At 28.0% G+C, this 11699-nt stretch overlaps 1 pseudogene; it reads right to left on the reverse strand.

Moving 5' to 3' along the window:
• Positions 1-11469, reverse strand: part of LOC113373735 — a 44877-nt pseudogene extending 33408 nt beyond the window's left edge.
• Positions 11470-11699: the final 230 nt, after the last annotated feature.

The following is an 11699-nucleotide window of genomic DNA, read 5'->3' on the forward strand; positions in this document are numbered from 1 at the left end:
CAAGTTATAGTAATCGCAAAAAAATCGAAAATGAAAATGTTTATATATCGTGTGTGTGTGTGTGTGTGTGTGCGGATACAAATTTTCGTCGACGATTTTGGGAACACCGATCAACCGATTTGAATAATTCGATAAACATTCGAATAAAAACATTTGATTCGTATTAATAAGAAGACGTGCGATTAGTTCTTGGCGAAGGCAAGTCTAGCCGTTCCGAAGATACGGCGCAAAAAGTGCCAAAAACGGTAACTCAGTTTTTAAGAGAACAGAGCGTCCGATTTTAATAATTCCAAAAACATTTTACTTGTATTGACAAGATGAAGAACTGATAAAATTTTTGGGAAGGCAGGCCCAATGATAATGGACTCTCAATAAAAATGAGTTAAAAAATGTCATTTGGTGGTCAAAAATGTTTATTGGACTTATGTATATCAAATTATCAGATATTTTATAGAGATTTTAATAATGTGTACACATTTTGTGAATTTTTTTTGGGTTCCGTCCCAAGATTATTAATTACGGTACGGAAAGTTCTAGCAATTTGCCTTAAGGCACGATGCCATGCACCCCGCTAGTTTTATTTAAAATTTGTTTATAAATCTGCAGGTTTTGTTTAAAGCTAAAGTGTCAGCAGTAGTTTTTAAAATAAGTCAAAATGCTTAACCCTGTGCTTTCGGAGGATTTGATTAACAAGTGTGCCAAAAGTTTACTCAAATTACTGTACAGTAGAATGTGTAAAGTGTTAGTTTGTTCGCATCATTTAAAATTTTATTTAGAATTTGTTTATAAACCTGCAGGTTTCTGCCAAAGTGTCACCTGTAGTTTTCACAGTAAGTCAAAATGCTTAACCCTGTGCTTTCAGAGGATTTGATTAGTGAACAAGTGTGCCAAAACTTTACTCAAATTACTGTACAGTAGAATGTGTAAAGTGTTAGTTTGTTCGCATCATTTAAAATTTTATTTAGAATTTGTTTATAAACCTGCAGGTTTCTGCCAAAGTGTCACCTGTAGTTTTTACAGTAAGTCAAAATGCTTAACCCTGTGCTTTCCGAGGATTTGATTAACAAGTGTGCCAAAAGTTTACTCAAATTGCTGTGCAGTAGAATGTGTAAAGTGTTAGTTTGTTCGCATCATTTATAATTTTATTTAGAATTTATTTATAAATCTGCAGGTTATGTTCAAAGGCAAAGTGCCCCCAGTAGTTTTCACAATAAGTCAAAATGTTTAACCCTGTGCTTTCGGAGGATTTGATTAACAAGTGTGCCAAAAGTTTACTCAAATTGCTGTGCAGTAGAATGTGTAAAGTGTTAGTTTGTTCGCTACAAACAACTTGTAAGCGTAAACATTGACCGACCCGTCGTGTTAGGCTTACGTCTATTTATACCCACATCCTTCCCGTCGGGATTAGAGACACTAGCACGTTTACTGGGTCAGTAGAAATTAGCAAATACAATTTAACGACGTGTCGATAAACAGATATGAACTGTTTTTAATAAGATTTAATCTTCAGTATATAGTCCCGTAATAATAGTCATAAAAGATCTAAAACTGAAACCTAAGGGGATCAAACCTAATTCTAACAATAAGTGGATTCAAACTTGATTCTATATTGATTCTAACTAAATTCTGGTGGTGAGCATAGCTCACTTAGTAGCGGGTTCGACTGGGATCTTTGGATCAAATCCTGTCATTGACTTAGAATTTAAGGAAAACAATATATGTAGTTAATACAAATCTAATTAAAATTGGATTTGTTAAGTAGAATTCGAATGAAAAAATTAAGAGAAAAAATAGAAATTGCAGAGTTCGAATAGCTGAGTTGTATTATGAGTTGGAAAAAACAAATTAGAACTCGATGAGATTCAAAGAAGAATGAAAAAATATTAAATCGAAGGAAAGATAGGAGTTGAATAGAATTAGAAATTTGAAATGAAAAAGCAAGAATTGAAGTGAGAGAATGAAGAAGCCAAATTGAAAAAAAAAATAATCGAAAGAAATTGAAGAAAAAAAATAAGAATAAAAATATAGAATAAGATATATAAGATTGAATATGATATAAAAAATAGTATAAGAATGAAAATAAAATAAAATGTTGTAGATGATTAAATGCTCAGAGTAAGCGAGGCCAAATAAAATTAAAAAAAAAACTAGATTCTGACTTGGTCCTAAGTTGATTGTAACTACAATCTTACTTAAATATTAATAAGATCTTCAAATACTAAGTTGATACTGACTAGATTCTAACTTGATTCCGACTTGATTACAAAAATAAACTTACTAATTGTGCCAGTATTTTCTCATAACATATACTTAATATTTGACAAAATAATTTATTAATCCCTCTAAAAAAATATTTCGGCGTTTTTTATTAATTAAATTAAACAAAACAACAAATTTTATGCATTACACCGGCCTACGAATATTAATTTAATTATATAAATTCATTAAAATTGGGAATAATGGGCTGCGCGTTTAGGATGCAAGCACTTGTTTTTGCACTATAATTACAGGTTTTATAAATGTGTTTGAGAGATATCATTGAAAATTGAATTGAATATAGTTTTTAGTGAAAGCAAAAAAATTATTTTCGAAATAAAAAGTTAAAATTTTTATGTAAATAGCCAAAATCTCAATATCGGTTGATTAAGTTTATCATTTAAAGGCTAAATGCCACTTGCACCTTGTGAGATTTATAGCTATAGTGTTCTTGAATAAAACTTTAAATCTATTTTGAAATTTAAATAAAGAAATAATTGACTTTAAATATTGTAAATCGCAAAATAATTTTGTTTTAAAAAAACGTGATCAAAAGTAACCATTAATATATTATAATTATTATTAATATTGTAAGTATTCATGTACCAGTTTAATATATAGTTATTCAATCATATATAGTTAAATATATAGTATTTGTCATATATAGTTATCCATCATATATAGTTTAATATATAGTTATTTATCATATTCATTTTATTTTTGAGCATATAGATGCTGTACTATTATGAATACTAATTATAAATTAGGCAATCTTCAATCGAGCGCACAAGCTAAATCTATTTTTTAATTTTGTTTATTTTTATGACCCAGAAATTATATAGGTATTCACATTTTCTAATGTGTATGTATATATTTCAGTTTAATATATAGTTATTCAATCATATATAGTTAAATATATAGTATTTGTCATATATAGTTATCCATCATATATAGTTTAATATATAGTTATTTATCATATTCATTTTATTTTTGAGCATATAGATGCTGTACTATTATGAATACTAATTATAAATTAGGCAATCTTCAATCGAGCGCACAAGCTAAATCTATTTTTTAATTTTGTTTATTTTTATGACCCAGAAATTATATAGGTATTCACATTTTCTAATGTGTATGTATATATTTTACGCAGTATTGCCAAAGTCATAAATGTTGATGGAAATATATTTTACGACCAATTGATGTGTGTGCTGAATTTTATTTCATTATTTAGCATAACTGTTTCAATTTTTAACTTCCTGCAAAATAAAAGTTGGGAATGAAACCTAATTTAATATTTACCAAAAATATACTAATTTTTGCAAATTTGAATGCTTTTTTGAGTAAACTACCAATAATTCTATTGATAAACACTTAACTATATTTGAGATGTATAATAAATATGCATAAATTATTCTAATTAGAAAAAAAATAAATACGAAGTACCATTTGTGTATATTAACAGCAAAGGCAAAGCACAAAAAACAAAAATATAAATTAATTAGTTGTTTTTTATATAAACTATATACCCTAACAAATTAAACAATGAGCAAACTTGATTTTATCTAATCCTTCTCTTTGTATTTAATATAAATCAGAACTATTTTAATGTTCTTCGGGCAGTTGTGATGTATTTCCTCTTATTAGCAAACAGTATGAGAACGTAACCCAATGGTACTTTCCCTTTGCGAAAAAATTTAATACTTCTAGTTGCAATGGTATTTGTATATTGTTGCAAAGCTCCGAAAGATCGATTACACGTGGAAACTAATTTATATTAAGTAGAAATGGTTATCACTACTAATTGATATCGTTCTATCAGGTTGCACCGGATTTGATACTGCATTATTAACAAGCCATTTTTATTCCTGGATGACAATTTTCTTTTTTTTTTAAATAAATTCGTTAATGGGCTCGCCCGTAGGTATACCTTCCCTTGCGGTTAAGAGCGACAGAACCTGAATCAGAGGTCCCGGGTTCGGTACCCACTTCGAGCAGCCTGTTGTCAGGCAGCAGTGACAACGATTTTCACTTGGAAATATAGATAGCTTTTGATTTTCACTTGGAAATATAGATAGCAATATGTTTCCAAGTGAAAATAGTCCTTGCCCTTTTATTGCTGCACCAATAAAAAGGCAGCCCTATTAGATTAATTCTAATAACAAAAATCATCAAATATGGATGGATTAACCATTGGGTTACCATCTAAAAAATACGAAGTAAGGAGAAGTTTCAGCCCAACAGCTCATAGGACGTAAGGTTCTGATTGCTGTTAAAAAATATTAAAAAAAAAAATTCTTTAATGTTAGCCCTGAATTTAGTACATAAACAAAAAGCACTGGAGCGTGCAACGAAATCTTGTTGTGGTCGACATCATTGCACTCATTATGCATTCATTATTGTCTGCCTGATACATATAAGGCACGATATCCAATGTCATGATTCACTAATCACAGAAGCAAAACCACTAAATTAGATGCATTTGTATTTAAATACAAGTAAATAACATATTGTTAAAAATAAACGTTTGTTGGCTTTAAATTTAAATTGGTGATGCACTGCATTGTGGTGCGTTACCGTAAATTGCTGGAACTAAACGAATTTAAATAATAACATTATTTATTTATAAAAAAGTAACATTGTTTATTTTGAATGCAACAGAAAAAGAAAACTGTATTAATAATCATCGATAGAAAATTAGAAATATTTAGTAAATATGTAATAATCTAGTATTTTTATTAATATATATTATTGTACAAACTTTTATTGCCTTCATAGGTATTAAACTCGAGAACTCAAAGATTTACAATCTGTTGCAATCTAACTTCTCTTAAACGTCGGTCTTTCAACCAATATAATTGTCCAGAATGTTTTAATATTTTTCATGTTAGAAACCATCCCAGGGTTGTTTTTCCTATTAGTGGTTGGAATCATATTTTGATTTATATATTTAGTTTAAATGAAATTACTGCTTGATATAAAGTTGTCCTAAAAATCTACCTATACTTACGAAAATTTTCACATTTTGATTTCAAATCAACACATGTAAGGCTCGTTCTGTGTACAGTATTACGAGTAAAATTTTAAAAGCAAAATTAATATTAGTTATCAAATAATAAAAAATTTTGTTTTACCTGTAATATAAAATGACTACTATAGATATAGGATCTAATAGGATCTAATAGAAAGTTTGACGCGTCATCCACCACATCATCGGAATTAAAACATAAAAAATAGAAGTTTCGAGAAGAAAATTATCCCAATTTGATCATCTTACCGTACGTTTTAAACACATTGGGTATAAAATCTAATTATTTCTCCAGAATCCAGTATCTTCGAGTAACTGTGTTTTAATCTTTGTCAATTATCTTCTCTGATTTTCACTTGATTCTAACTTGATTATATCTAAAATCTTTCAATTATGAGTGGATTCTGACCAGAATTTGACTAGATTCTAAATAGATTTCATTGATTTTGACTAAAATCTTGCTAAGATATTATTAACTTCCCGTAGGTTAAGTTAAAGTCATCGTAAAAAAATCTAAAATTAAAATTTTTATATATCTTAACACTTTGGCATACCTTAGAAAAAATGGATGTATGTGCGTGTGTGAGTATGTATGTAGTATGTACCTATGTGTGTATGTTTGGATACAATTTTTCGTTCACTATTTCGAGAGCATGGATCGAATTTGAATGATTCAAAAAACATTCGATTGATGGGGAGACTGATTAGCTCTGATTAGTGCTGATTGGTTTTTGGTAAAGGTAGGTCCAGTCGTTTCGAAAATATAGAGTAAAAAGTAACATGAGTTTTGAGAGAATGGAGAGTCCGATTCGAATAATTCAAGAAACATTCTAATCGTATTAATGCGGAGACGGGCTGATTACTTTTTGGCAAAGGCATGTCCAGCCGGTTTAAAGATATGTAAAAAGTACCAAGAATAGTAATTTTGAAAGAACGGAGTATCCAATTTGAATAATTCAAGAAACGTATCACTTGTATTGATATAATGAAGAACTGGTTAAATTTTTGGGAAGGCAGGTCTAGCGGTTTCGGAGATACAACAAAGAAAAAGGTTGAAAAATATGCTATTTGACGGTCAAAAATGATCATTCGACATATGCACATCAAATTATTAGATATTTTATAGAGATTTTGATAAAACAGCTACGAAACGCGATTCTTTTGAAAATAAATCAAACTTTGCAAAAAATTCAAAAGCGTTTAAGAAATTTAAACTACGGTACGCGAAGTTCCAGCACCATGTCATACACAACTAGTTATTATTGTTTCAAATTATATTCAATTTAGGTTTTTTAACAACTTACCACATGGAATATTTTAGTTAGCAAAAAATCAAGCTTTATCTGTAAAAATATACTGAAGATATTTTGCAAAGAAACCGTCATAAAATGTAATATCTCAATATAAAAACAAGGTTGTATCACATATTTGTCACCTCTAGTCGACACAGACAAATACGATGAGGTGCGTCTTGCATATGTGTTCGCAGCAAGCCAGGTAGACCTGCCGGATGAACGTGCAAAATTTAGAATATCAATATGATAATTGATATTAATTACGTATGAATATGGACACGTAACATTCGAGACACGTTTCAGAACTAGTCATTCATTAGACCCTCACGATTTCCTCTCAACCTACATTTTGAAATGGAATATTCATAAATAACGCACTAAATATTATTAATAGATTAATTTAAAATCGGCGATAAGAAAAAATTGAATATACATTTTTCCCACATAAGAATGTATTAATTTCAGGTATCGAACGTCGATTTACGTCATCTTGGTCTGGCTAGGTCATCTAAGAATATGTGTTAAACACTCGAATTTTTTATTGAACTGTCGTCAACTATTATGAAATATCAAATATAAAAACAAGTGCGTTTCACTTGTAGCTATATCAACTCATTATAAGGTGCTTGACTTGACTCAAATACGGCTTCACTTGTCCATTGTAACTTTTTATCGCAACTTTTCTTATAGTTAGTATAATGCGCGTCAAGTTCTAGTGTTATATTACTGTTGTCTACTATTAGAATTTTATTGCTTTTCACATACCATATTCGTAATTAAAGTAATGACACTAAGATAATTAGAAAATGGTTTCATGGCGCTTCTATATATGTACACATTTATGCTATTGGGGAAAAGAAAGTAGAAATTAATATGTGTATATTAATATGGCAAAAGAAGAAATGCAAGGAAAAGCAGAAGATTTTCTCAAAATTTCGCAACATAATGTTATTTGACAAAAAATAAGATCGTCGTTTGGTTATGAATATCTTGGCATGAAATACATAAAAAAATATGCAAAACTGAGTTAAAAAAATTAATAAAGTACAGACCTAAAGTTGCGGCATATTATGCGAATCTCTATTAGAAAAATAGAATGAAAGTAAGATATAAAATAGCTCAAACTAGTGAACTTAAATTATGCAGTTGCATAAAATTATAGAGTCCATAGAATTCTCTTATATATAATCTTATATCTAAATCTTAATCTTATCTATCTGAATATCTGAATCTTATATATAAAACTATTCTATACGGTTGTATGATTTGATACTTCTCCTAAACGATTGTTCGGATTTTGACAATTCTTTTTAGAGTTTGTCAAAGGAAAATGTTAAGATTTAATGAACGATAAAACTATAATAATGAAGAAATGGAAAAAAATTAAATTATGAACCTAGATAATAATAGAATATGATATACAAAGAAAATGTAATGTCTCCATTATTATCGTCAAAAAGCAGCTGAGATGTGCCAGAAATTAAAATAATATAAGATACAGTCAACAGTATATGTTGGCAGATAAAATTATATAATTCAGAAATAAGGCAAAATTGCATATACATGAATTTTTAAACTTATGCATGTCGCATTTTGGTTTATTTTACCAAATTATTTAAATATACAAAAACGTATTTCTACTTATTAAAAAAAGATTTAGAATTTTGTTTCATATGTCAAAAATTCATTTGTTTGACATTGGATATGGAATATTTAAACACATTGGCGATCTAAATGCTTACATAATGTTTATCTAATTAATGAACATGTCCTACGATACGATACCTGCGTTTCGAACACGAATGATTTCATTGGCATAATTAATATATTCGAAGATGACTAAATGTTATCAACAAATTACAGGGCAAACCAATATTTCATAATAGACGTCTAAGTTATATCTGTTTTGCATTTAAAAAACTTTCACAAATCATCAGAGCTTTATGTAGTTTATCATTAAATCAAAGCATTTTATTTAAAAAAAAGTTTAAAATGTGACTAAAAGTAGCACGCTTTTATTGATATTATAATAATTAAAAAGAATGTGTATGATGATGAAACTAAATTGGAAAAATAAGTCAATAAATTTCTGACTCTACACATTTAGCAGAACGAAGATGTGCAAACAAACGGAATCTTATTAGAATCCCATCGGAATTAAACCGATTAGATTTTAATCAGAATCTAACTGGTGTTATTTATTTACTAGAAATGGTTTTTAAATTATAATATTACAAACTAAACTCAGTGTGTAAAATAAAAAAGCTGTACTTAAAGCTAAGTAATCTTTGAAACTACTGAATGACTTCAAACATAAAGTAAAAATAAAAGTTCAAATATTTATCATAGTTTGCAAAAGCCAACAAAATTAAATTAAATTATAACAATATGTGTTAAATCTTACAAATATGTTTTCGGATATTATGTCAGAATATTTTTTATATAATCACATTTCAGTATTGTATTCACCATTTAGAATCATTTAGCACATGATCGCAAGAGGAAAGCAATCTTATAATCAATTTGAAGGAAGTAAAAATCAATTTACAAATTATATGATAAATCGTATGTATCGTATGTATATATCAAATTTTTAGCTATTTTTTCTATTATCTCCATGTTAATTTAAATTTGTCCTTGATATCATAAACTATTTATTTATGCATATTATATAAAGTATCAGGAATAAATTCTTGCATCCTAAAAGTTATATCAATATATATCATTCAGTAAGGTTTCTTTATAAAGCAATAAATAACTTTTATTTTTATTTTCAATATATTTTATTCTTATTAGTTAAAATAGAGTAATATTTTTGTGTAACAAGTGACTCATTTAATAAAGTACCAATATTTTAACCACGGGCTAACATGTTTTTAGTTGAGTTTGAAAAAAAACTTTTACTAAATACCTTTACTACCACAAATCAAATTTTATATGCATTGGAACATATTCCCACACAATCCCATTTTAACATTCGTTTGCTGAATTTATTAGACAGCTTTTTGAACCGGCCTTTCTGTTAGAATAAATCTATAGAAATGAGCGATTTATTCAAATTAAACTCTTCAAACACGGAAGGCGTTGAATTTAGCATTATTCAGTGAATTTCAAGAAATCTATTGAAATATATCGAACTTGATACATTAATTTTAGCTTTTGGGTAAATGATAATTTATCTTTTAGATGATATTTAGAGATGAGCTGATGCAATGGTAAAAAGTTTTTTCTCAATATCCGAGTCAAGAAAATGACTGATATAATGAAAAATGTTGAAAATAGCAAATGGCAATAAAATTAAGTAACAGTTGACAAAATTTCATGCATAATGTAAAAACATTTAAAGCATTGGAAAAGGTAAATTATGCACAAGGCTAGAATTAATCAACCAACAATCACATCAAATTGGAATCAATAATATTGAATTAAATGACAAATTGGACAAATATTCTCATTAAAAAATTTATAGGTTATTCTGAAATTTCTTGAATTCAAAATAAGGCAATTTCTATCATTTTGTAATCATCTGAATCTAAGTCATGCTGAAAAGATTTAAAAAAATTGAAAGTAAAATATTTTTTATTTTAAAATTAACATGTGCATCAAATTCGTACTGCAATATATTAATATTCATATCTTTTATTTTGTATTTTTAAACCTATTTTTGAATTAGCTATCGAAAACGTCTAACAAAATAGAAAGTGTTTCGAGAGGTTGTGACCTATATAATTCAGTTGATTCTCATATGAATATTGATCAACCCCATTTTAAAATTATGGTATTTTAATTATTTTTAACAGATATTTATTATATTTTAGTATTAGATGGTTATTCTAAGAGCTTTATTTGTTAATATATTAACAGATTCATACATTTTTACAAAATTTTATTCAAGATCAATGTCAAACTCGATAGTAAAGATTAAAAACTCATTAACTATCTTATAGATACAAAAATTATCAACAACTATATCGACTAAAATAATTATCAGATATTAAGTGTTAATTTCTTTAATTTTTGCTCACTTTAGTAAGACATCTTTCAGTAATATTAAAATTTTTAAGTAGATTTAAAAAAGATGTCAGTTGAGAATTTTTATTAAAAATTTACTGTGAAATTTAAACGTTTTTTATAATATCTCAAAATTTCTCTTTTTTCTTCAAATTAATTGAATTTTTTTATAATTTTCAACAAGTGCTGCGCAGATAATCCGACAATCACAATATTTATTTATTTAACACCATATATTGCACTACAAATAATTAAAATTTACTTAAAAATCAATAATCCGCTTAAAATTAATTCTAATATCCTGTTACAAATTTTATTGAAATTTTACCTCATGATGATATGTAAATTGCAACAATTCAGATAATTTAATAATATATGCTTGAGAGTGTTTAAATATAGTTGCAAATTTAAAGTATCAAAAAATTCGGCATAGCATAATTATATCCACTCCAAATATTAGTTTGTCAAATATATCCCTTCCGCCTTTTTATATTATAAACCAAGAGCAAAAAAGCGGAAGGGAGATATTTGACAACCTAATATGTGAAATAGATATGACATGCAAAGACAAAAATTAAATCTAGCATCTATGCAAAATCTACATATAACATATATGTAAAGAGGAGTACATCTCACCTATGTAGACAACTTTAACTTTCTGCAACATGCAGAAGTGTTGTTGCTTCCAATTAAGTGACTTGCACAGTTTTCGATAATCGACAAGAGCGATAAAATTCGTTAAGTTTTACAACATCTTTCAACACTTGGTACTGTCAAAAACACTGCACGTAGAAAACATCGTAGAAAAACATTTATTTACTAGATTTAATAATTTATTGTATAATGAACACATTAGTTAAAGCAACTCGGAGCTGTATTGGTCGTTTTACTGTGACTAGAAGTTGTGACTTCACACGCCGTGCCACTAGAATCAAAATAAACAATACATTTTATTTGAATTGTTATTTGATGTGTAACATCTTTTTGTAATGATGAAGATATTGGCAGTGATTATATGATGCGTGTGTGCATTTGGTGTGATGTGAGCGAACTAAAATAATATCAGAAACGTGTTGCGCGCATCTATATGCCGGCAGAGAATATATAGA

This window comes from Ctenocephalides felis, unplaced genomic scaffold, assembly GCF_003426905.1.
Source record: "Ctenocephalides felis isolate EL2017-DRISC unplaced genomic scaffold, ASM342690v1 CF-g0.4_SCAFFOLD_01604, whole genome shotgun sequence".
Lineage (NCBI taxonomy): Eukaryota > Metazoa > Arthropoda > Insecta > Siphonaptera > Pulicidae > Ctenocephalides > Ctenocephalides felis.